This window comes from Tamandua tetradactyla, chromosome 1 (genome assembly GCF_023851605.1).
Source record: "Tamandua tetradactyla isolate mTamTet1 chromosome 1, mTamTet1.pri, whole genome shotgun sequence".
NCBI classification, from domain to species: Eukaryota; Metazoa; Chordata; class Mammalia; order Pilosa; family Myrmecophagidae; genus Tamandua; species Tamandua tetradactyla.
The window spans coordinates 49,643,419-49,671,354 of NC_135327.1; the positions used below are offsets into that span (position 1 = coordinate 49,643,419).

A 27,936-nucleotide genomic window follows, 5' to 3' on the forward strand; every position below is an offset into this window, starting at 1 on the left:
GTGGCACATTGGTTGTGACACTGCTCTCCAATTTATTCTTCCTCCAGACTCCAGGGTGAAGAGTCACAGCTCTTCTTTGGGACGTGCTTTCCTCACAGTGGAAAACAAATGGAGACAGTTGAAACATTCCATGCCTCTTAAAACTTCTATTCATATTAGGGTATGTGCTATTTAGCTCACATCCATTGTTGAAAGCAAGTTGCACAGTCAGAGTGATGCCATTGAGCTAGGGAACTATACATGTTACATGGCAACAAGTAGAGATTTAAAATTCTCTTGTAAGAGGGAGCTGAAAAATTGAGAATAATAAAATGAGAGATCACATTAACTCAAATATATTTTGTAAAATTATAAGGAAGAAACTAATAATTATTGTAAGAACGTCTTCTAGAGTTACATGGGCTGATTCCTCCACCTGAAATAAATCAATGTTTAAGAACAAAGCATTGCTTTGTTGAACCAGCAGGTTGAGATATTTAGCATAATCGACAATTCTGATTTGTAAGTAACAAATTCAATAGCACAGTCTGGAGCTACAGCTTCAAATGATTGATGTGGTTTTCACAGGGCTGTTCAAATAGGCATACTTATTGTGTTGGACTGATGGGTCTAGGAAATGTTGATAATCATTCTCCTTAGACAGCAGGCTGGCTCTCAGGACTGTGGTCGGCATGATTACATCAAGCCCTAGGCTAAAGAGTTTTCAGTCTCCTTCAGTCCAACCACAATATATTGATTGCATATTTGTCCAGAGTTATTGGATCTGGCTACCAGAAAATGTCAATATTAATAGCCATCCCATACACTATACATTCATGTACTCAACCATCACTAAACCATGGGGAATTCCCTTTTTTCCATCTTTTACTTGTTTTACCACCATAAAAAATAATGTAATTTTGAGTAGTAGAAGAAATACATCTCATTAGTCAATATTTGAATTCAATTTTATCACACTTAGATCTAGAAACAAAACAGGCATTCTGGTTTTCATTGTTCAATTGAGAAACTGACATTCAAGAAGTAAAGTCTTGTCCTCTGACATTGGGCTGATAAGAGAGACAAAGAATTCTTCATGAATTCTTTGTGAAGACCAGGATTCTATAATGCTGAAAATTTAGACAATTGCATTACAAAGAAGTGACACTTTTTTTTCTGCACAAAGAATTTATCAACATAGTTGTTTTTTCCCAAGAGATTCAATATTAACCAACTCTTTATTCGACATTTTGGTTGTTGATACTGTTGTTCCCATCCCACCCTACCCCAAAAAAGTATGGAAAATGAAGTTCGTCAGCCCAACCGGTTCAACCCATTAGTTTAAAATTGCACTTATGGAAATGGATTTTTGAGAAATGATTGATTTCTTATCAAGTTTAATAGAAGTTCATGAGAAATTAACCATTCACTTCAACAAAAACATTTAAACTGGTCTTTTATGTGGACACCACTTTCAATGTCAGCAAATGGGTAAAAGAAACTTTACACAGGTGTACATATTTTCAGGTTTGAACAATTAGAAAGGCATGAAAATAAATGTGGGATTTTTATTTGTCTTCAAAAATTTACTTTCCTTTTAATGTAAATTAATTGAATACGTATAGCAAAGAACACAAAAAGATACAGGGTGGTGCAACAGTGGCTCAGTGGCAGAATTCTTGCCTCCCATGCCAGAGGCCTGGGTATAATTTCCGGAGACTACCCATGCCAAAAAAAAAAAAAAAGATACAAAGTTCATACATGCAAAGTAAAGATCTCTCTCTGCCCTGTCTCCCAGCCTATTAGTACCCTTCTCCAGAGTAACCAATTTTCATCCACACTTCCAGAAATAAATCTATACACTAATGTAGTTTGTTGCTGTTATGCCAGCTAAACACCACTAAAAAGGGGTAGGGAATAGAAAATCATTTTTATACTTTTCCATTTTTCCAAGAGTTGCCATCAAAGGCTGAGAAAAGTCCAATTTCTAAAAAATTATCTTGTCAAAAGGCCATTCATCCAAATTATAAATTCATCAAAAATTATGTTCATCAACTACTGTTATTTGTAATGTGAAAGATGGCCACTCGGGAAATGCAAATTAAATGAGATACCACTCCACACTTATTTGGATGACTAAAATCAAAAAAACAGACAATACCAACTTTTGGCATAGTTATAGAACTTTTGTTCATGGCTGGTAGAAAGCAAAATGGTATAGACACTTGGGAAGATAGTTTGGCAGATTTTTGCAAAGCTAAATGTTGTCTCATATATATGTATATTTATGTATGTATTTTTATATATATATATGAGTTGGTATGCGCACATTTATTTGATTGTCTTGACAATAGAGAGGAACTAGAAATAATAAAGGTAGCAATGAGCACATCTAATGATCTTGGTTTTTAAGGGCATTCTCTAATAAAGGAAACTATTTCCAGGGAGTGCACTCTGGAGAAATGGCTGATTCCTGGAATGAGAAAAATAGAATGTAAGCCTAAAGCATCTTGTATTGTGAAAAGTTAAGAAATGCTAAAAAAAAAAAAAAAGCCCACAATGATGGAGGTATATGAAAGGGACACAGGAGCAAATGAAAAAGCACCCAATGACCAAAGTCGGAATAACTTGAGCAACACAATACAGAAAATAATAGTGGAGTATAAGATGAATATTGAAGTCCATATTGATATAAATAAATGGTTGATAGATAGATAAATGAGGAAGAATAAATAACTCTCCCAAACTGAAGAATTACAAATTATTTATGTAGAGCCTAACCCTCACTCCTTAAGTGTGTGTTGTACACAATGAGATCCTTCCAAAAAGTACAATATGGAAAGGGGGAAAAAGAGTAACTTTCCAGTGAAGAAACCAGCCAGGTGATCAAGGTCAACAGCAACAGAGATGCTATGTTGATAATGTATCTTTAATACTAAGATATAAGAATGACAGTTTACCTCTGTGGTCCTCATCCCCCAAATCCATAACTCCAATCTGATAATGAATAAAACAAATCCCAATTAGAAAACATTCCACAGAATACATGACAATACTTCCCAAACATGTCAAGGTCATCAAAAATGAAGAAAGTCTAAGAAATCATCCTAGCCAAAAGGAACCTAAGGAGACATGATGATGATTAAATGTGACGTGGATCCCTGAATGGCCTCCTGGAACAGAAAAAATGACATTAGGTAAAAACTTTAAAAATCTGCAATGTATCAGTATTGGTTCATCAGTTTTAACAAATATATTAATATAAGATATTAATAGGGGAACTGGATGTGGAGCATATAAGAAGTCTCTGTACCATCTACATAACATTTTTTAATATGCTGTGGCTCTCCAGTGAGCTGCATCATGTACAATGACAGCACTGCCATTGGGGAGATATACCAACTTTCTTTCCATGGCAGACAGTTGGTCCCAAGGGGTTTCCCCACTTGGTTAGAGGACAGGGCAATGGTGGCACCATGCCAGCATCTCAAGTTCCATGGGCAAGTGGCTGAGACTGGGGAAAGCCACATCCTCTTCCAGTTTGGAAAGGCTGTGTGTGTCAGGTTTAGCCCTCTCTATGGGTACCGTTTCTATTGTACCAGAAGGGCTTCAGTGGCCTTGCTGAGCTCCTGCTGGGAACACTCTCTCACCCACAGTATTATGGGAATCTGCATGTTTAGGCTGGCAGTTGTGGCCCTGTAAGCACATCCGCTTTAAAGAATGCAATGAGTAGCCAGGATTTGCTGTGCTTAGACCAAGGACTCCAAGAGGCATATCTGAAGGTAGCCAGGGCCTCTGATTTAAAATCCATTCCCAGTGGGACAAGGGCCATGGCACGGGAAATGGTCAATTGTGCCAGTTCTATGGCTTATTGTTGAGGGCTCCTTAGTGGAAAGCAGCAGCTTTGTGCATGGGCTGTAATGAGAGTGAGAAATGTGGGAAGTGTTATCTCCAGGACATGAATAATCCTGATAGGTGTTAATCCTGACATGTCTTGGTGGCTGAGGTAGCTTTCTGTTTGATGGCCTGGGAATCTGTCTGCCCTTACATATACTTTTTTTAAATTGGTCTTAAGCTATTCTAAAATAAAGTTTATTAAAAATAGTTTTAGATCATTTTTTGTAATTTGGCATTGCAGCTCCTCTCTGCAAGTGGTGGAATCTGTTTCTACACTTGCCTTGTGAATTGTGTTGGGCAATTCTTGCTACTGCTACTTGGGCCGTAGAATGTGAAAGAAGTAGTCTTGGTGTCAGTTCTAAATGTAGGCCTCAAGACACTGTGCAGCTTCTGTTCTATTTCTTGGAATGCTGTCACTGCTATATGAGTAAGTCTAGGCTAGACTATTGGAGAAGAAGAGAGCCAATGAAGGAGAATCCAGTTTCCCCAGCTGTAGCCGCTTAGGGCAGCCTACATCCAGCCATAGCCCAAGTATGAGTGCAGATGTACGAGTGCATCTGGCCAAAAACAGAAGAATAACTCAATCAGCTCATAGACTCATGACCAATAACACATATTCATTATTTTAAGCCACTGAGTTTAGATTGTTATACAGCAATTTCTAATTGATGCCTATAGAAACTCATGTTTTGGTTAGGCCACCCAAGTTCATGGTGTTTTGAAATGATCATTTCCAAATGAGTATTTGCAGTATCATGTACATATATAAAAAATGTAAAGAACTATATAAACTGCGGGGTTGATTGCTCAATTACATTATTTATTATTTTATATATGCTTACCTACTTATTTTAATTCACCATATTCATATATGTTTTGAATAAATAGGGACTCATACTGAATCCTCTCACTTGCCTACAAATAGGTACTCAGACTCAAGTGGAACTGATACATGGAGCTCCAATTTCTTGTTCATCTTCTTATATTCAGGAAGAGTTAAGGATATTTAAAGAAAGTAATTTTATAGTAGGTTATATTGCTGTTCCTAATAATTTCTTCCTCCTTTCCCTGTAAGAAGAGTATGTATCCTCATCTGTTGTTATATGATTTCAGCCTCTCTATGGGAAGAATATACCTCCTGCCCCATTGATATTGAACTAGCCCTGTGATTTCTTTATCTAATGGAATGTAAACTACCATGACGTAAAACAGAAGTATTTAGAGGTCGCTGCATGGCTGGATTTTCTTTTTGTCTTCTTTCTCTTTTTTTCAACCACAAGAATGGCATGGCCAAAAGAGTGTTTCTCCTTCAACTTTAGTTGCCAAATGAGAAGATACATGGAGTGACACTAAATCAGCTGACATGAAATGTGAACAAGGCATGATTGTTTATGATTATAAGCAACAGAGATTTGGAGATCATTTGTTACCACAGCAATGCTGATGAATACAACTTGCCACTTGCACATAAAATGGTGAAAGATTGAGAAGAGTTCAAGAATCTTTTTTTTTAAGGCCTAAAACAATAGAAATTTATTGTCTGGGTTCTGGAGGTTAGATGTCCAAATTTTAAGTATCGGCAGGGCCATGCTCCTTCTGAAGCCTAGGGAAGAATCCTTCCTTGCTTCTTCTTAGCTTCTGGTGGTTTGCTGGCAATCTCTGCTGTTCTTTGGCTAGTGGTTGCATAATTCCAATCTCTGCCTGGGTCTTTCCCTGTGTCTGTCTCTGTCCAAATTTCCTTCTTTATATAAGGATGCCAGTCATATTGGATTAGGGTCAACCCCAATCTAGTTTGGCCTCATCTTATCTAATCACAACAAGAATCATGTTTGCTTTTTGGCTTGGGAGAAATATTTCTTTTCCCCTCATTTGAAGGGTTTGCTTTTATTTCCTTAATTATTTTCTCTTTATTTTGTATGATGTACAGATCACATCACAGAGGAAAGTTGGTAATAAAAAAGGCAGTGGTGGTACAATTTATACTTTGTAGAAAGTAAAACACAATTAAATGACTTTTGTTTAATGGTGATTCACAGATGACACATGAAACAAAACTGTTCACCCCTTTTTAAGAGCCATAGAGGTTCCTTGAGTGTTCAATGTTTAATATGCAAATAAAGAGTCAAATTGGCTTTCAGCAAATCAGGGGTTTGTTGAATAAGATGACTTTTATGTCCAACTTAAATTTCAATTAATTGGTATCTCTCCCAATCTTTGCTATCATAAAGCTCATAGTCCGGATTCGGAAAAGATAGAGCTTAGTCCAATTATTTAAGCAGTGAATGTTTCAATGTGTCCAACTATGTATTTTTATTCATATCTTTAAAACCATCTCCAAGAGAAGTTGGTCTGACTTCCCAGAGAGATTTGGGAATCATAACAAGTGGAAACAGGTCAAATGTGAATGGCTACACTAAATGAGTTAAGTCAAACCAAGTCAGCAAGACTCCTGTGTCAGGGGCCTGAGGCATATGGTGCCACTGCCAAGCTGTGGTAGTGGAGTGGAAGATTTTGAGGACCACGAGTGAGAAACTGATGGAAGTCAGCCTCAGCCAACCATATAGCCCTAGTGACATCTTCAATATTATTTTCAATGATATTTTTGGAAATTACAAATATTTACTTCTCCCCAAATAATTTTGGGGCCATCTCTGCTGGTGCAATAAGCATAGAATTAGTTTCCCTTGTGATCGCCCAGCAGTGGAACAGGCTCATTTATCTCAGCCATTAGTGACATTTGCTATGAATGGTGCCTCCATAAATCACTGAGCTTGGGTTTCAGAAACTGCAAAATGAGGCTCAATCTTCCCAGTGAGTTCAGAATTTTCTAGAGCAAAACTAAAAGAAGCAACCCATGATGTATAAAGATGGTCAAGTCTGTTTTTGTAACATCCCAAATGAATTTCCAAACCAGGGGGGAACAGCAAGGTGATGGGCTACCTGGGAGAAAGAGGCTATCAAGATTGAATCACAATGACTTAGAGATGAGAATGAGCTCAGCCCAGTCACATAATACTTGCCATTGTGCTCTGGCTTAGTCAGAAGCCAAATTAAGGAAGCACATTCCATTAGACTAAATAAAGCTTCAATCATGTGTAAAGTTTCCAACTTGAATAGGCAGCCATCCTATCACTCATCAAGCTAGATGCATTTAATGGGTGTAATGTCTTCCTCGCACTTCTATGTGTTAATTGTTTCATTTTTATTATAGGAATTTGGGCATCTTATTGAGCTTATTATTTTCTGTTGACCCTAGGCTTAAATAAATACCATTCTACAGGGTGTACATGCAAATATGTTTCCTTTAGATTGTCCAAAGAATGGGGCAATCTGATTCAATTTAACCACTGAGATTAGGAGAAAGGAAAAGTGAAAAAAAAAAGAAAAAAGCAGGAAAAAGTAAGCTATTTACTAAGGAACAAGCCAATGTAATTTGAGAGTATATAAAAATTATTTTGGATGATGGTAACGTGAATTACTCCATTCCAGAGCTTCTGATTCCGTAGACTCAAGATGAAATTCAGAAAAATGTATTTCATAAAAGCTTCCCATGTGATTTTGATATATTTGAACACTGCCTTGGGTCACTGTAAACTGACATTAAATGTGCCCTTGAATTTCTTACGGGAAAAGGAAAGAAGATGAAAGATGAATGTTCTTTTTATTCTATTAAGGCCAATTATCTGGAATTCCACAAATTGCCCTTGTACTCATTTTAGTTTCAAACTTGTGCTTCATTTACCAGTGCTGCTAAGTTAGGCAGCTTTTGAGAATTCTGTGGTCCAGGTCTTATCTGACTGCTAACTACAGCTTCAGTCCTAAGCAAGTGCCTTAGGACATATTGAGTATGAAATAAAGTGAGGTGGGTATAAGTCTGTATATTCTGGCAGATTTTTTCAAGGTAACTATGCTCCAAATAAAAATCCTAGAAAATATGCCCCACCATGGAGATATATCCCTGAATAACTGGAGATGGGGGGTAGCTTATTTTATCCTTTATTGGGGAACAGTCAGTTTGAAGGTATTTCTACTACAAATGATACAGAATTCCTCTAGACAGAGACCCAGAAGTAGACCCTGAAACAAAAATTGAATAGCAAATTTGGGGGGAGTAATTTTGGGAAGCACTGGTAGAGGAATGGAGGAGTGGTCCAACTGGTGCTCAATCAGGCAAATTAACATGGTGAACAGCTGGAGCTCAATCTTGTTGAGGAGCTTTGGACAACAGTGTAGAATGTGTCCTGCAGGGTTAACTCCCCCAAGGGGAGAGGGAGCTGGGGTTCTTATACACTGACTCCCATTGGACATTGGCTGAAAGCTGCTCCAGGGAAGACTTAATTCCCTTCCACTTCCAGCCTGCCTCTTACATGGACCAGATGGTCTTCAAGGGTTAGAACAAGTCCTCAAGCAAAGGGGCAGGCTCTGGCCATGGCGATTCAAGCAAGTATGCACTGAGACTGTTCAGTGTGGAGGATGCATGAGGAGCACTGACAGTTTAGCAGTTAGAGGGATTTAGAAAAATGAAGTCTTTGAAGTCAACTATTCTTCCTAGTATAAAGGATGATGGAAGGAGGTATCTGCAGAAGCCAAGCCTCATTATATTTATTATGTATCTTCTCTGAGAATACAGAGCTAGGTTAAGGGGCAGGGGATTGGGCAGGTGCCCTGATTACAAAGCCACAGGTGACATTAAGCTATCACAGTGATATAGAATATATGGTACCAGTTCACTTGGGTTTCAACTTGAGAGTAAAATGAAATTTTTTCCTTACCCCCTGCCAAAATTAGACAATGCCCCCCCAGTGAACATTTTAAAAAAGACTTCTCACATGCATAACCCAGCTCTGTTGAGAGTTTCTCCTCCATTTCAGTGTAGGTTGCATGGGTACAATCTCAGGTAACTGGGTGTCACCAGAAATAGATTTAAAGTTGGCAGAAATTCTAAAACTGAATGACATGTAGCAAAATGCTGTCACCTGGAATTAGTGATTTTGCTTTCTAAAGGTAAATGGTTTGACATACCACTTAAGTTGTCCAGTTCAGAAAAATGTATGGAAGAAAGGCAAATATCTCATTTTAAATATAAAGAAAAGGGAAAATGATTTTTTATTAATTGAAATTACTCTACAAAGTAAATAATGATCGAATCTATAAACAGCATCATTGTGAAGGTATGCCAATATTTTAGCCCACCAGGAGAGACCTCACATATCTCCATATGACATGTCAGGAAATCAAATTTGGTTGACATAGAAAGTGAGTAAGAATCTGATGTTCTTTTAAATATGCTCAGTACCTTCTCTCAAAATGTCAAAGGAGTGTCCACAGCTGCACAAACTACATCTTTGAAAAGAATTAAAACCATTCCTTGTTCATGGAGGTCAAACAATTACAGTGCTTATGGATTCAATGCCCTAAAGCTATATGAATAGAATCATAGAGGGATTTTTTTTTTCCACTGGAGATTTGCAAACTCATCAGATGGAGACACTGTAGAAGTAGCATGCCAGATTTAGATTTCTTTCCACGTCTAGTCAGTTCCAAAATTCAGAAGACTTCCTCTTGTGTGCTCTGTGGATCCGAACAAGCTACACTCAAGTTTGACACACAAATACACACACACACACATACACACGTACGGTACAATTTAATCATGTCCTTAAATTCAATTTATTCCTACTTCCACTTTTTTTTTTCAACTCCAGCAATATTTATAAATTGTAGAAAGCTTTCCTGACTACAATGGTGCCTGGGAATGTTTTCCAAAGTAACTTAGCTGAAAGCTACTGCTGGGTACTAGGGCAGTTAATATAAAAAAAATTTTCTAAATTGAATGTCAATTTCTCAAAGTTTTCTTATATTGTGGTCTCTGTTACACATAACACATAATGCTGCCATTGAGAACCATTTGTCAAAATATCTTTCTAAGAGACAAAGAATGAAACTATTAATACTGTAATTTGAATATGGATATAATTTTGCAACTCAAACTTCTCTGCTGATTTGGGTACTTTCTGTATTGTTTTATTGTGAGAATGAAAAGCTAAAAAAAGGAAGCTTGAAAGCCCTAAAAATCACCAATGGCTATTGAGACCTTTCTGCCCTTAAAGACAAGCCCATATTAAAAGTGTCCAAATTAACAGAAGGTGATGATAAGTTCAGCTGAGGATAGAAATAGTTGTAAGAGATGCTGATTAAAAGACATAATAGAAGGCAATCATATGCACCACCCACATTTAAGTTATACTCTCTTAAATGTGTTTCCCTTTGGCTACAGAAGTGGAGAGTGAAGAAGGAACTACGGAGGGAGCAAGAAAGGAAAAAGACCGGTAATACGGTGACACAGGAAAGACAAATGCCTTTTACTGCGTGTTCATAGGGAAAGAAACAGTGAAAGATCAAGGAAGTTCTCTTGGTCTTAGTTCCCTCATCTACCAAATGCTGATGTTGACCAGGATGGTCTCTAAGGACCCATATAAATCTAAAGTCCTTCAGTTCTTTGCTTTTCAAGTGAGAATCTGTTCTTAGCCACCAGCCAACTAAACGCTTCAAAGTAACCGTCTCATATTTTTGGATAAAAATAGCTCCTCATAAAATAGTTTGTGAGAACAAATTGTCTCCTAGTTGTGTTCTTTTCACAGTTTTCCTAACAAAAATCAAAACTATCAGGCTGTTCATGCCTTTGAAAGGACTTCAGCAAAATTGCCAAGTGTCAAGAACCAGCTCCGGTTAACCTGGTTGCTTGAGAGCTCTTTGTAGGAGGAGCTGTCTGGTCCATGATGCCAACTGAGCCCATCACAGAGCAAGGAAATGCAGACATTAATGGCCCATAAGCAATGAATCTCCAGGCCTACTTTGCTGGGGCCCTGCCGCAAACCTTAAGGAATGGATATTGCCTTGTGGTACAGACACTCAGCAACGATGGAAATTTAAAAAAAAAAAAAAAAAAAAAAGGGCTCTACTTAGTTATTTTAGTTCCAGAACTGATGTATGTACAGACAGAGAATCATCTCTGCATTATGCTTCCCACATCTGAGTCTGGGTGAGGCACCAGGGCTTCTAACTCTGCTTTGGACCACAAGGCAATTTGATACTTCCAGCCATTTTCATTTGGAGGTGGCAGAATTCGTTTGGAGTAGTAAGGACCCAGTATCAGGGGATTTCCATCATGAAAGTATCTGGAAGGCTTGGTCCACAGCCTGACCCCACAGCAGCTCCTTGTCCCAACATAAGTACCTGAGAAAAGATGTCCATTCCTGTATCTTCACAAAGAGCACTTGCCCATTACAAAGAGCAAGAGAGGCCCTGCACAGCTACAGAGCTAGTCTTGGATCAAGTCACCGAGTTATGTCAGATACTTGACATAACTGTCAGATACTTGACATAACTGGGGTCACACGTGGCTCTAGCTCTAAAACTTGGATGTAGCAATCACTTGTCTAGGCATTTCTAATGGACACCAAATAGATTGTCCTGAAGACAACTAGATTAAGAATTTAGAGTAGTCCTTTTAGAATTTAGAATAAGTCACCCAAACCCCCTATCTAATACTGAAGACAAAGGAAATAATTTTCCTCAAGTACAAATTTCCCCCAAACCAGTGAACTTCTCAGAGCAGTTCTTAGAATATTGAGACTCAAGATCCAGCCATCGTTTTAAACATACTGTGTGAAGAATTCTAACACACTGAGCTCGTTCTTGTAACCAACAACCAAATCAAGACACAGAGATTGCTAGTGCCTTGAAAGTTGTACTTGTGATGGTTTCCAGTCATTACCACCCTCAACCCATAGGTAACCACTGTTCTGACTTCTAACTCCATGCATTAGTTTTGTCTTTTGTTTTGAACTTTACACAAATGGGGTTGTATGTTATATACTCTCATGTCTAGGTGCTTCTGCTCAACATGTCTGTGGAATTTACCCATGTTGTTGCGCAGTATGTATTTCATTCAGTCTCATCACTACATGGATTTCTGTTATGTGACTAACCATAGTTTATTTATCAATGGCCTTATTGATGGGCATCAGGTTTGGGAAAAGCTGCTGTGAACATTCTTGTATGGTGAATGTTCGCATGCATGTCTCAGGGGATATTCCCTGAATTAGAATTACCAGCTCATCAGGAATGCATCCATTCACCTGCAGCAGACATCCCACCCAAATTTTTCAAAGTAGTTGTATCAATTTATACTGTACCAGCAGCATGTAAGAGTTTCAGTTTCTTGACATTATCAACACTTGATATTGGGTTTTTTTGTTTGTTTCGCTTTGTTTGTTTTGCACAGGCAGGCACCGGGAATCGCACCTGGGTCTCCGGCATGGCAGGTGGAAACTCTGTCTGCAGAGCCACCATGGCTCGCCCATATTTGTTTTTCATTTTATCCCATCAGCTAAGTATGTTGTCAAGCCATATATTTTATGTGGGTAAAAGGTATACAAATTAAATAAATGTCAGGGAAAACATTGATCAATATAAGAGTAAAAGCATTAAAGTCAGCATACAGAATTCGCATGCATTCATTCATTATTTATTTATTCATTCATTTAATAAGTACAAATGTTCAAGGGAAATTTTACAAAAGGTTAACAACTAGGAAAAGGCAGTTTCAAGGGGAAAGTTCAAAGAGAAAGATGTGCTCTGGTGCACTGTAGTTATGTTTTACCTGAATACTCTGTTTCCATATCTTCCTCCAATGGGTGCTGTGGGTTTTCCTAACCTCCAGACTACTTTATTTCACAGCCATATTGATAATAGCAATAATGATAACAATTTAAGTAATTGAGTTCATTGGCATTTATGACATGCTTTCATTCATGTTTTTAGGTTTGATTCTCAAAATTGTAAGATAAAAGGAGATTTTATTCTCTTAAGTACATGCTTGAGGGGATGGAAGTTCTGAGATAATAATGGACTCTTCCAAATGATTGTAACAAATAAGAGACACAGGGGAGCTGGTTTTTGAACCAGTGGCTTTGAATTCCTTAACATAATGATGCCTTTCTTTACACTTAGCATAGCTCTGTTAATAAAAAACACTCTATTATGCTAATAGAGATCTTTTTTACAACAACCTTTATAGTTTTCATTTTATTTAATTATTGTTTTAGAGGATCAAGTTATATCCTTCCCATTTCATGAATGAAGAAAGACAAGTCCCAAGGAAATTGGAGAATTTTCCATTTTCTATGACCAGTTAGCCAGTGGGAGAAACATGGACAAACCCTACCACCTATATTTATTTCTTAAATTCTTTCTACTAAAATAGATGTGACCAGGAGCCAGAGAAAAGATACAGTCATACATAACAGGATGCCACTGATGAAATAATAACCATTGTCATAGCTCAGAATTTCACATCTCTTTGGGTTTGTTTTGGACTCAGAATGTCATCAATGAAGCCAAAGAGAAAGAAGCTCCCATTACTGTCTAGTCTTATAAACCCTGGAGGCTTAGATATGGTCAAATCAATATCCAAAGTTCCAGGAGTTTCTCTGATTTAAATTAAGCAAAGCAATCTCAATATGGCCTCAGTTGTTTTCCTAGTCCACCTCTCTTGGTGGATGAAATGTAACTGTAAAACATTAGTTAATGCCACTTGATAAGTGGCATCAAGCTTCTGATATGCCAAGAAAAAACAATAGCTCGCTGACTTTGATGTAATTGAATCTGTCAGCATCAGGTAGTTTCAAATGGGATTTAGGCTTTTCGTGTTTCCTCTGGATTGTTGTTTTTGGGATAGGGTGGGTTACAGGAAAAGAGTTCATAAAATATATCGGGTGGGTCCTTCTCTAAAAAAGTAAAGGAAAAAAAAAATCTCCCAGTGTTTTCTGAACTCAAGGCCAAAGAAAATGAATAAATAAAGCTTATTGTTTCTTTTGTTAATTATCCCAAACAGCCTGGAAGTCCCTTAAGGAAAGTTGCTCCAGGCGAATGAAGTTGGTGTATCTAAGGTTTCACAAAGTTCCAGTCTGGAATCAGCGTCCGCCAAGTGAACATGTCTGGTTAGAAGTGTTTGGGTTAATGGACATTCTTCAGGCATTCTGGGTCACTTCAGTGGCCAGATTCCACCCTTTGGTTCTTGCAATATCCTGACATCCACCAGACTAGATCCCAATAACCACCTGACCATTAAAAGGCAAATAACACATCAAGAAAATATTTCGGAGATAGTCATTTTGATGAATTCATTGTGCAAATTAAAATATATTGCCATAAATCTGTAAAAATGAAAAACTGTCTATTAGTGGTCTCATCTCAAGCCTAGGCTGATCCAAAATGAAATTTTAAAATGAAAATATGATTTGAAAAACTGGACCAAATGGAAATTGAATGTTAATTTTTAAAAGAAGCATTTGAAGGCAGAAAACATTTCCTATATATTGACCCATTCTTGCACATTACAGACAAGATTTGATTTGGCCAAATCTGGTTTATATGTCCTTTTTTCATAAAGCTATAAAACAAATTTCTTCTCAGTCTCAGAAGAAATAAACTAATTTATATTTAACTTAAGTCATAAAAGCAAATCTTTGATGAATTACAAAAGCAATAAAATTTGTTCTTGGTCCCAAATACTCCTGGAAAGCAGGGAGCAAGAGTAGTTTTTTCTATTAGTCTATTGTTACTATAAACAATATAAACATGGGTATAGGTTAAGAGAAACCCCAGTTTTTAATTATTGAATAATGAATTCCTTATTAATTATGTATGTTTAGCATAACTGTCAAATGCAGGACAAGATAAAAAAAACAGGATTGAAAAAAATTAAATCATGGGCAGAGATCCCACAAGAGGAAGCCAAAAGTCTTCAGCATCTCATTGCAGGCAGGGAGAGCATGATCAGATGGGGAAAGGCATTCCATTTGGGGTATTCTAGAATAACGCAATCTCTGCATTGCTTAGTCTCATTAGAGACTACAAAAAAAGAGCATGAGAACAAGCTGTGGTCATACTTCAGAAATGTCCCTTGGAGGAGCAGACATTTAGACTGGAGAGAAGTAATAAATTTTAAAAAACAAGCTAAATAACCCACATAAACCTGAAAAGTATAAGCTGTTTTTACCACTAAGGGTGTTTTCTCTTTTTGAGAAGAGGGGTCAAGGGGAATAGAAAAAGAGTGAGGAGAGTTTCTTCTCCTAAAAGAAAAGAAAACAGATCAGTATCCAAAGCAACACATTAAACATGTCAAAAATACTAGGGTTGACTCTGGAAGTAGGAGAAATACAAAGTTCCTTGGGCTTGGCTTGGATTCTGACATGGGCAATATGATATTTGTGTTGGAAAAAGCCGGAACAAAGTCTTAAGAGTCAGAATTACTACATGTGAAAGGAAATAGGTAACAAAGGATTTAGAATACTCAGAAGAAGGACGGTTTGGTGACTAATTTCAGGGACCAGAGGCTTATAAAAGAAGATGGATGGGATATTGCAAAGAAAAGGAAATAATTCAGCATCCAACCAATGAGAAACAGGATGGAAAAACCTTTCTTCCATCAAGTCTCTGCTCAGATATTTAAAATTGTCCCTCACCCCCGTTTCCCTCCACTTGTATTCTTTATTCCCTTACCACGCCCTACTTATTTTATAGCACACGACCTTCTATTATTATATCAGCTACTCATTTGTTTTGCTTATTGAATGGCATTATTCCTCTCACTAGAGTGATGTGCCCTTGAGAGCAGTAAGTTTTGTCTGTTTGTTTACTGATATATCTCAAGCATCTGGAAGTGTTCCTGGCACATAGTAGGTACCCTAAAAATATGTGCAGAATGTTTGAGAGAACAGAAAATATAAAGCCTAGGAGGAAAGTTCACTCATTGAACTTAAACTGTGATATCTTACCACTGTAAAATAGTACACATATTAATATATAGAGGAAAGAGACCCAGAATTACACTTTCTCTTGGAACCAATCAAGTTTGCAAGAACTTGGGTAATCATGGAAGAAAGGAAAAAGCCATTAATATCATAGAGAAAGAAGAGTGTAAGAGCTGTGAGTACGTGATATGACAACCAGAGGTTGACCTTAGGAATTTCCCTCTGTGATGTGTGTTCTAAACTACACAGAATTCTAACATCCTAAAGAAACAACATGCCTGAGAGTCCAATCCATGACACAGACCCATCACATTCATCAAACTTCTTAGTAACATCCTACTCAGAACAAATTTTATCACTCTATGTAGCACAATTACTCTGGCATTTATTCTTGGTAAAATTAGTTTTAGGAATATATGTTGAGTTATCACCTTGAGCTCCTCAAAATTTACAAGACCTTTAATGTAAATATGTATTTGAGTGTACCATATACAGCATTCCTCAGTCATTGGCAACCAACATATTAAGCATCAAATAAAATTGTTATTGCACATTCCCTGCAAGCTGGAATGGGGATTCATATGTATATGGTCCATGTCTTCTAGAAGTCCATGGCAGATGCTTCTCAAAGTCAGTGTCCCATCTTATTTCCTCAACACTCACAGTTCTATAATCTGAAGAGTTCTTACTGCAAGCACCTACTGCTCTCAGTTTGAGAACACACTTTGGTTGCCAGTGAATGCTTGGTCTGTATATGCCAGAGGTGCAGTTAACTGCCCCCAGGTGAGACCCTTCCCCAGGATGGAAAAGAGTAGATCCTTGGATGGAACAACCCTGAGGTGCAATCTGCAAATTCACCCAGGAGTCTTCACTGGAATTATGCTCCAGTTGCTGAGTGTGGTAACATTGCCAGTAGTATACCTTGAACTACCCACCTTCCCTTCCCTGTCTCACTTCCCCATTCCTCTACCAGTGCTTCCTGTCTCACTTCCCCATTCCTCTACCAGTGCTTCCTGGAATCATATTCTTACACTCAAATCTTCATCTTGGGAACTACTTCTCAGGACTCTCAACTAACATGAACTTAGAGACTTTTTATGAAGGTAAAATGATATATCTCAAAAGCAAGCAACACCAGTAATTGCATGTTAGGCTACGTGACAGGAGCTACCCACCATAAAAGAAGATGTATTAAGCTAAAAATGGCAGATATGCTTTAATCATTACAATCGACTTCTTTTCTTATTTGTGAAAAATAATATACATATGAAAAAGCAATAAATTTCAAAGCACATAGCGACAATTAGTTGTAGAAAAGATTTCAGAGTTTGGTATGGATTACAATTCCACAATTTTAGGCTTTTATTTCTAGCTGCTCTAAGATACTAGAAACTAAAAGAAATAGCAATATAATGATTCAACCCTCACACTCATTTGTTAAACCCTACCATCTCTGTATAACTCCACCATCATCTTTGATCTTTCTCTCACTCATTAGGGTTGCTTGGACTATGCCCATTCTAATGTTTTCATGTTGGAAGGGATTGTCGATAATATGGGATGGGGGATGGAATTAGTTGATGTTCTGGAGAGACTGGCCCCTTTGCATTTCAGAACTTATCTGGTCCAGGGACCTATCTGGAGGTTGTAGGTTTTGAAAAGTTACCCTAATGCATGGAGCCTTTGTAGAATCTTATATATCGTCTTAGGTGTTCTTTAGGATTGGCTGGAATGGTTTTGGTTGGGGGTTGGCAAGTCAGGGAGGGTACAGGTATACTTTACACTTTGGAGAGGAGGTTGGATATTTTTGCCAGGTCTTAAGAGATAGAGTGGATTTTTAGCTGGATATGAGAGGTAAAAGATGTTAGGAGTCACAAAAAGAGCTAGAATACTTGTGGAAGCAAGAGTGGGAACAAGTTGTTTCAGGAACAAATTTGGTGAAAATTGACCAGATACTTACTGGCAAGTGGGAGATGCTATCACAAAGTGTCTTCTGTTGGTTTCTGTCTGACCAACCAAAGGTTTAGAGTTTATAAAGAAATGATAGCTCTACTCCCATGCCCTGAAGTAAAAATCTGGAAATCACCATGTGTGTGGTTGATGCTGTTGGAGCCCCACTAGGGTCCCCTTTACTGGCCTGTGCATCCATCCCCCAACTACTAATGGCTCTCAGCTGCCCACTTCTCTGAAGAGTGATCCTCGGCTGAATGGGCGCCTCCTGGCCCTGGAGGCTGTACGCCCCCACCAGCACCAGCAGCATGCAATTGATGACTAACTGACTTGAGTGACAAGAGGATGCAAAATGCTGAGCTCCAAGCATCAAGACAGTGCAACTCATATTCCAAATTTCCCTGGGATCAGGCAGGATAACCCGCTTGCTTGGCATCTTCTCCTGACCTGCCCTGCTTCTCTGAATCCCGCCTTCTCTTGGAAACATACTCACTCAATAAGTCACATGGACCTAGATCCCTGTTTCAGGCTCTGCTATCAGAACCTGATCCAAGACCCCATGTACTTGGCAAGAGCAGGCCTTCTTCATAAGGGAAAGGCATTACTGCTCATCTGATCCTCAGGCCTCAGCTGGCTCTCTGCAGATCAGTGAGGGCTTTCCACCTTCCTGAAACCACCCACTTAGCCACGTGTAGATTTTCTCAGGATTTGTTACTAATCTAAGAAGAATGCACTGCTTAAAGTGGCCCCATCCATTTAAGGACCAGTCAGTCACTAACTGATAAGGTGGACGTGACCTCTGGCAGAAACCAATCTCCAATAATAGTAGCACAAAGACATCAGAATTGCCATTTGGATCTCCCCACCCACACACAGGGGAAATTAATGAGCAAGTGACTTTCTAAGAAGCCTAAAAATGGAGCCTACAGAGAGGCTTGGGAAGAAAAGAACCATAAAACTTTTCCTATCCCAAATCTCAGGACCAATCAGAAGGATCGATGATGTGTGAGGCCCTTGTTTCAGATCCTGAGTGAGCTGCCTGCACCCTAAAAACAATGCAAAACAAAGCTTAGTTCTACCATGCCTAGTACTCCCCAGATGACATTAAATGAGTACACAGGAACCATCGGTGGAACATTATGTTTTTCTTTCTTTACTGTTTTTTTTTACACTTTTAAAAGGGCATTCTTGTTGAAACTCATGACATTGTAGCTCCTGTTGCTATTATGTGGTATAATGGGGGGGGGGGGTCTCTCTCTTTCCCTGCCACTATGTGGTTGCAATGAACAAAAATGTGCTTCAACATTAGCCTAGGTAGACTTATACAGGAACTTAATCTGTAGCTCAGATATGTATTCATGGCGTCTCTGCTGGTTTGAAAGGATTTATGTACCCTAGAAAAGCCATGTTTTAATCCTAATCAATTTGGTGGGAGCAACTGTTTCTTTTCATCCCTATCAAAATTGTAGATTTGAAGCTTGATTAGGTTATCTCCACAGAGATGTGACTCACCCACTTGTGGGTATTAAGCTTTCATTAGAGGGAGATGTGGCTCCATCCATCCCAGGTGGATCTTGATTAGTTTACTGGAAACCTTTAAAAGAAGCATTTTGGAGAAAGCTTCAGAACGATGGGAGAACAGAGCAGAGTCATGAGAATGAGGACAGCCAGAGCCCATGCAACCAGAGACCTTTGGAGATGAAGAAAGAATACACCCATGGGAGAGCTTCATGAAACAAGAAGCCTGGAGAGAAAGCTAGCAGACATAGCCATGCTCACCATGTGCCTTTCCAGTTAAGAGTGAAACCCTTAACTGAACATCATTGGTCTGCTTGAACCAAGATATCTGTCCCTGGATGCCTTATATTGGACATGTCTGTAGATTTGCTTTAATTTGGACATTTCCATGGCCTTAGAACTGTAAACTAGTAAGTTATTAAATTTCCCTTGTTAAAAGCTGTTGCATTTCTGGTATATTGCATTCCGGCATCTAGCAAACAAGAACAGCATCTGTTTTAGTTTCTCAGCTGCTAAAACACATGCCGTGTAAATTTATTTAAAACAGGAATTTATTGGCTCATGGTTTCAAAAACAAGACTTGTTTCCTCCCAGGGTTTTATCTTCTGGCTGGCTGGCTGGCAACTTGGTTTTTCCAACAAATGACAATGAACATGGCAGCATCTTTTCCTTTCTCTTCTGGGTTCTGTTGACTTCCAGCTTCTGGTTGTTCACCATGGTTTCCTCTCTGTGTCCAATTTCCTTTGCTCATAAAGTCTTCAGCCATGTTGAATTAAGCCACCCTCAGTCAGACTGGCCATGCCTAAACTAATATTATCTTCAAAGATCCTATTTAAAAATGGGTTCACAGCCACAGGATGAGGGGTTGCACCCTGCACATGCCTTTTGTGGGGGGACATGACTCAATTCCCAACCTAACGTGTTTCTAACCCAAGAAAGAATGGTTTGGCTTTGAGGGCCAGAAAATATTTGGGGTCCAGCACCAAGAAATGCAACAGTTGTAAATGAAGCACTCAAAGACCATTATACTGTACACCATGACTCAACAATTCTGCTCCTAGGAATACACCCAAGAAAAATGCATACATATGTCATCAAAAGACATATATCATCGTATTCACAGCAGCGTTATTTTTAGAGCTCCAAAGTGGAAACTACCCAAACTCTAATCAATAGTAAATTTTTATCTATTCATACAATGAATTATATTACTATACAGAGCTGAAGATGATCAATCTTCACCAACATAATATTGTATGATGAATTTCAAAACATGATGTTGATTGAAAGACAGACATAAATAAGCATAAAGCACACGAAAACTAATCTATAGGGAGAGGAGTCAGGATAGTGGTTACCCTTGCAGGGATGGGAGGAGTTGGCTGGAAGGAAGCTTGGGAGTGGGGGTGGCGGTGGGGCGAGGGGGTGGGGGTGGGTGGGATGGGGAACACCGATCACGATCTGCTTCTTGATCTGGGTGCTTGTTACATGAATGTGTTCACTCTGGAAAATTCATCAAAGTGTAAATGTACAAAATGTTTCTACTTCCTGTTGCATGTTATACTCTAAAAAAAATTAAAAGGAATAAGCTTGCTCAATTGAACCAAATGATCCATTACTTGCAGTCATTTGCATTTATCTTTTTTCCATGAATGTAAATACTCAAATGCCAAGTAGTTGGACTAAATATGGGGTGTTAACAGGAAGCCTGTTTTAGTTCACTTTGAAAGGCACTGATCAGCCAATGGGAGCCAGCTTGATTCATGAGATTCAGGGGAAAGTTTAAGAGCAGAGTATAACATTATCGTGTTAGGTACCAATTAAAAAGAAATTCTATAGATTAAATTAAATGATAGACTTTTAAATTGTAGAGGGAGACTTGGAGTAGGACTAATGCAGCCCACACATTTTAGAGATAAGAAAACTGACCTTTAGAGGTTAAATAATTGGCCCAAGGTCACATGTGTGGTTAGCAGCAGCCCTGGGAGGAGTTCCAAGGTCTCAGTCCCTTTTCTCTAGACCACACAGTCTCCTTGTTTTTCAGACTGTCTGAGAAAGTTCATGAATACATTTAAAATGCCTGTTACAGAATTTTTAAAAGATCAACTCACTTGCCCCCTATTGGTGCAACATATAGGATATACACTGGCTCAGCTCCTTCCCTCCAATCTGTCAACAATCACCAAGTCAGTCCACTGCTGGTATTTCTGCTTCAACTTATTCATTGATTTTAATGGATGCATTTTTCTGTGCTCACTAAAATCCTTTCTCAGAATCTAAGACAACTGAGGCCTTGAAGATCACTTTTCCAAAAGTGAACACGCTTTGTGGGATTCACAAAGTCCTCAGGACAAATCTCTTCTAATTCTCTGAAGTTTACTATAGAGATTCTCAACTCTGACTTTTTTTTTCAGTACCATCTACAGAGGGTTTTAAGCACCCAGAGGCTAGAGCTCTGCTCCAGACCTCCCAAGTGCTTCTCTAGAGACAGGGACTGGGCATCTGGAGGTTTTAAAAGGCGACAGGTGATTCTGATGCAACAGTGGTTGGGAAAGGTCGGCCCACTCCCTCTCCAAAGCACAGCACCTACCATCTTCTCTGGGATCATTCAGATATGTGATTATTTAACAAAGAAAGCAATAACTGGAAAATGGTAGCTTCAACTACACCAAACCTGAATATCCTTTCTCCCAAAGTTTCATTGATTATATCCATATTGTCTGCTTGAATGGCTTTATCCAACCAATATATCAATTCATATTTTTATATATGGACACTGTGAATGATCCTTTGTACCATTTTGGGAGTCACAGAAGCATTGGTAAAAATCACACACATTAAGAGTAAAGAAAAGTTAAAGCATGACAGAGGAGGCTGGCAGGGTCAAGGAAATCTGCATGGTTGAAATAGGGAGACAATTGTCAGTGAAACTCATCATACTTGAATTTTTTTTATAAAGTAAGGACACTTTGGCTGTAACTATCTACCTTATATAAATAAATTAGCTTTAGTGTCCCACATGCTATAGAATAATTTGAACATAACATGCGAAGTCCTGATATCAAGCAAAAATAATTACTGACTCTCATTAGTTAATTAATGAACTTATTCATTCATACATATTGTGTCCACTATGTACTAGTTCATAAATATAACTTAGATTTAAAAACAACAATCTTATTCTAAGCAGTTTATATCTAGTGAGATAAGAGATGAGTAAACACTCCTCTGTAACATAGCACTGTAATGCGGTTTTAAGATAAAATACAAGAATAAATGCTTTGAATGTACATAGAAGGTCTTCTGCCCCAGACAGGCTTGGGAATCAGAAGTGATTCCTGAGATAAGTCTCAAAGGAACAAGGGGAAAAGATGAAGAAAGGAGATGAGTCCCACCTCTGCATATTAAGAGGCTCAAAGCATAGAGGGAGAAAGATGCTGCTAAATGTAAGCAACTACAAAAAGTTCAACAATCCATGAGCGAAGAACTCATGGATGTAGAAAAGACCTGTGTCCTTAGCTCACAAGTTTGCCTCTTAGAATATAACTCATAAACCCTGAAAACATAGATGTATCTTACTAGTTCCAAGAAGACACAGATCATGTCAACTGGCTTGCTGATACATCTTTACTGTGAGTTGGGTTGCCAATTCATACTCCTGAGTGATTTTTTTCTGGCCCAATCATATTGCAATTGAGGAAATGGAGGTCCAGGTACAGAAAGTGGGTAGTCTAAATTTACCCAGATATTTAGTTGTTGAACCAAATGTTAATACAAAATCTTGGAGGCCACTGTTTCATCTACCCTTTCACAACAACCTCCATGCAAGTCCTAAATTATAGGACTCTTTCCAGCCTTTTAGGTATGTACACAAAGATCATTGGTAATGGAAAATTGTGTGAATCCTGATTTCCTATAAAGTAGACATTGGTCTCTGCCCTTATGAATTCACAGTAGAGAATGAGTCTGAACCAATGAGTGTAATTCAGAAATATTACAACAATATCTAAGCACACCTTTAAAATATGTCCACTTATATTAGTATAAAAATGAGTGGGAGGGTAAATGGGTGGTTCCATGGTAGAATGCTTGCTTGCCATGCAGGAGACCCAATTTAATTCCCAGCCCATGCACGCCACTCCCCCAAAAAAGAGTGGTGCTTTAATAAAATTGTAACTTTAAATTTTTATAAACATAGTTAGATAAGCAATTTAATCAAATTGAAATGGAAAAATTGGATTCTGATATACCCTTAAAGTTGTGAATTATCACCCATTGACTTCTAAGGACTGTATCAAAGATGGAAAAATAAAAGAATTCAAAATAATGTGTGTCATCATCATGCCATGAAGACAGATCCTATCATCCCTCAAACAGTAACATGCAGACATTAGTGGTATATTTATCTCAGATCCACAATGTAATAGAAACATGTTTTCAGATAGTAGCTGTATGCAAAAGAAGAAAGCTGGTAATGATCTTCAATTGGTGCTTAAATTCTCAATGTTGGGGCTTAGTTCTTTCTCCTCTCAGTTTCTGGTGTGCATAGCTTTCTTATGTGCAATTGACATCCCTCAAAAAAAAAATGTGATATGCAATAAAACCATCCATCAGTCATTCAGCTGGGCTCAGTGTATGGCTCCACCACTGTGTTTAATTAAGCCCCTGTTACTAGGAGTCTAACACATTCACTTCAAGTCAGCCTGCATGGAGTGAGTCCTGGGCATGTCCCCATAGCACCAGCACTGTGTGAGTGCTAGGTGTAGCTTCTTCAAAGAGGAGGGACATCAGTGGTAGATGCTTGCCTTCCATGTGGGAGACCCAGGTTCGATTCTGGTCCATGCACCTACAAAAAAGCAAGCAAAGAGGAGGGATAACAAATGCCTACCAGCAATGAATGCAAAGGAGCCGGCTTATCAGAGGCACAGACTAGGAACTGGAGAGGCATGATTAAGGCTGACAAGCTGGGGAGTTTTGGAGGAGCTGTTACTCAGGTGGTCCTTGAATAATTAGTAGGACTCTAGAAGAGTCCTGCAAATACCGCAAAGGGTGTTTGGACTTTATAAGCCGTGAGGAGTCATTAAAGACAAATGAATGGGAATGTTTGAGAGAGCAGCCTATCAGTAAAGGTGATTGGAATAGAGAGAAGAGTTGAGAAGTTCTTAGGAGATCTACAGCCTTACCACTCATAGGTGGTCTGTGGACCAGCAGCTTCATCTTCACCTGGGAGCTTGTATGAAAAACACAATTTCAGGCTCCATTCCAGACCTACTAACCTAGAATCTGCAGTTTTAGCAAGATCCTCCAAAGGATTAAAGTTTGAGAAGCATTAGTCTAATTGACAATGTTGGATATCCCCAAGTCCATGGCTCTGAGTGAAGCTGGATTGCAAAGAACTGGAAGTGGCCCCAAGATTTGGGTAAGGGGCAGAGGAAATCTGAATTTAATATACCAGTCAAGGATAAACTCTGGAAGCAGTGGATAGCATAGAGTCAAGGCGCCCTAAGGGCAGGTAGAAAATAAAAACCTGCTCAGAAATGAAAGGGCTGCAAAAGCAAGCAGGCAACACCAGGTTATGGCTGGGGTTAAGGCAGTGGGAGATATGCCCAAAGGCAGCTGATGGGAAAAAGGAGTCTTCAGTGGAGCGGCTGTCAGGGATGCTGTGAGGGAGGGGTGGGTCCAAGCAGGATGGGGGTGAGGACCCATCTGAACAGCATGTCAAGTTGTTCTAACATGGGGAAGAGAATGGAGGCAATTTCACAACTGTTACTGAGGGATGATCTATAAATTTAAGTGACCAAATGTGAGGTAAGGAGTGAGAAAGAGGAGCTGAATATGACATCTATGTTTGCAATCTACTGGATCAGGGGAAGGTGATATTAATTAAATAGGGACTTAAATGCTTGGAACTTAGAAAAGTGTATATCACTACTGAACAAAATCCAAGGATATTTTGTTTGGAATATGCACACAATATGTACCAGGTGACTTTACATGGAGCCTTTGAGAATGAGTAAAATGATCTAACGTTTATTAAGCATGTTTTAATATGAAACATGATTTTAACTGCTTGAAATGCTCACTATGAACCTCATAACAACCCATGAGGTAGGCTATGTTATTATTCCCATTTTACAGATGAGGAAATTGAGGAACATAAAGGCTATTTAATTTGCATGAGGTAAAACTCAGTGTCAGGGCCAAGATTTGAACCTGTGACATGGCAGCCTGTAATCATCTCTCTGCTGGCCTGCCCAGCCCCCCAACACAAACATACCTTTAGCCTGTCATCTAATCTGCAGGGTATTTCTAAGTTCAAACCGCTACCTGGTTTTTACTCCCCCTCCCCTCCAACCCCACCAAATTGTTAGACAAGATATTTCAATTCCTTTGAACACTGTATGTCTAAATTCCAGGAATTCGTTTTATGAATGGAAAAGAATGAATGAGAAATATTACTTAGAATCACAAAGTGGGATAGAGAGACTTTCTAATTATCTGTGTTAGTTGGCGACAGTTTGAACAGAGACATCTGAAATCCTCCAATATTCGGCAAACTTGACTCTGATCAGTTTTATTCTGATCATGCCAGTGGTTCATCCCCAGCCACCCCATAATCTAGACCTCAGGTGTTCCCAAAGGGGAGTTTTGTGAAAAATGGCAACAGTGAAGGGAGGTAAAGAAACAAAGGCTAGGATAATAGAAGTAGGGTGTGGTGGCCAGGCATGGTGCTTGAAACCAGCCTTCCTGAGCTCGTTTCAATCTTCCTTCTTCCCACTCACTAGCCTACAGCCATGGGCAAATCATTTTCTGCCTGTACCTCAGTTTCCCCACCTGCAAATCAAGGTCAGTGATAGCACTTACTTCCAAGTGTTATTGAAGGGAACAGAATGACATAATTCCTGAGGACTACACAATAAACACTTAATGACATTGCAATAATCAGATCAGTCATTAAGACCAATACGTTAAAAATTTAAATTGAAAATGGCGGCTCCACTTTTACTAGCGATCTGCCAGACAGCAGCATATCTGTCTCTGTCTCCATTGCTCTCCAGTTGTGGGTTGAAAGATGAAGCCCAGGTTGGCAGGGAAAAACTTCTTTCAGTTTTCTTTAAATGAGCTCCAGAAGGCTTTTTTTCCCTGGCCACTATTATTTACTCTGGCACTCCAAGTTAACAGCAAGAACGATTAGCAAGATCCTCTAAATCACATGGATATCAATAGAATAAAAACCTTTCAAGATTTCATATCCTGCTTATGCCTCAAATCCAGAAACATCCACTGACCTCCTTTTAGCACTGTCTGATGACAATGCAGATATTTCAGGCTGTAGTCCCATGCTCTCTGCAGCCTGTCTGAGGTTGTTTTGACCCTGAAATATTTTTGCTCACATGGTAGCTCGCGGCCGCAGACGTGCAAATGGAAACCAGATAGATTCAAATATTTGGGAGGGACCTATAAACAAATGGAGGAAGAAGCATCCAGTCTGACCATGGCGCCCACAAGAGTTTCTGTAGACAGAACGTAAGGGGCTGGATTCCCAGTTCCTACTACTTGAGAGCTTGCCTAAATATTTCTTAGACATTTAGCTACTTTACACCAGGGTAGAAGGATAGGAAATGAGAGGATCTGGTTGGAGAGAAAACGCATTAATTCTGTGTGTGTGTGCGTGGCTGGGAGGCAGGAGGGGCATGGAGGGCCAAGGTCAGCTGGGTGACTCCCATTTTTTTTGCTGAGAGAAAAGTACAAACTGGGTCTTTTTTATTACTTTTCTAAAATTAAAAGTCCAGCACACAAAAACAGATCCCTAGGTTTAGGAACTTTAAGACAATCATCAGGTCAAGTTATGGTGCCTTTTTAATTAAGGAAAAGTAATGTAAGCACTGTATGAATGGTACATCCATTTGGGAACCAATAACAAGTACCACAAAACCCACTTTGCAAACACCATTAACTTAAAACAGAGCTCACTAGGTCTGCAGAACTCAGAAATGCAGTAGTAGACTTGGTAGAGGTCTTCCAAATTTCTTTGTCTCTCCTAAAGGATTGAGCTCTTTCTCCTGTCCTTGCCATCCCACCCCCTAACAGACCATGCTCAGTGAAGAAAGCGATGAAAGAAAAGGAAAAGGGAGAACCCAAACCATGAAGCTGCTCTGGCAAAGTCCCCTTATTAAAGCTTAAACTGAGCTTACTTACCAGCAGCTTCATTCATCACAGTCCTAGATCATATTAAGTCATCGGTATGTTGTCACCTTTGTAGGATTTCCAGCCACAAACCACTGTTTTCACCCTAGAGAGGAACAAAACAATGTTATGTGGAGCCCTGCTATCCTCACTTAAGGAAAATAGTGGACTACTGGATCTAAACAAATAAAGATATAAAGAAAAAAAATCCCACATAAAAGCAATAAGAAAAATAGAAAGGATCCTTGCTGTTTACAACTCACCCCATCTTTAAACCTATGTCTAGTAAACACATCTTTTAAGGCTACCTGGAAATTGACGTGCAGCCTGCCAAAATAAGATCAGCTTATAGAACATTTTCACCTTTTCGCCTCCCAACAAATTGCTTGTTTTCCCATCTGAACAATGAGCTTATTGTTTGTGCTAAAGTACAGTACATGACTAGTCAAGTTAGGAAGTGAGTGAATTGTTGTGCTGTCAACAAGATTTTTGTTCCCACATACCTATTATATCTAGGAATTCCTTCCAAAGCTAGAAATTTTGAAGAAAATGCACACCACCTTTATTGGCTTTCATTATTCGGAAT

General features: G+C 38.9%; 1 long non-coding RNA gene across 3 annotated transcripts; it reads right to left on the reverse strand.

Moving 5' to 3' along the window:
* On the reverse strand, positions 1 to 27,936 carry LOC143684302 (uncharacterized). Of its 3 annotated transcripts, none has more exons than XR_013175967.1 (3): positions 27,659 to 27,738; positions 27,363 to 27,456; positions 1 to 289 (listed from the first exon to the last, which is right to left on the reverse strand). It is a non-coding gene; the product is annotated as an uncharacterized LOC143684302 (long non-coding RNA). The 3 variants fall into 3 exon arrangements; XR_013175968.1 differs by lacking the exons at positions 1 to 289; positions 27,659 to 27,738 and adding exons at positions 26,215 to 26,621; positions 27,854 to 27,936; XR_013175966.1 differs by lacking the exon at positions 1 to 289 and adding an exon at positions 26,215 to 26,621.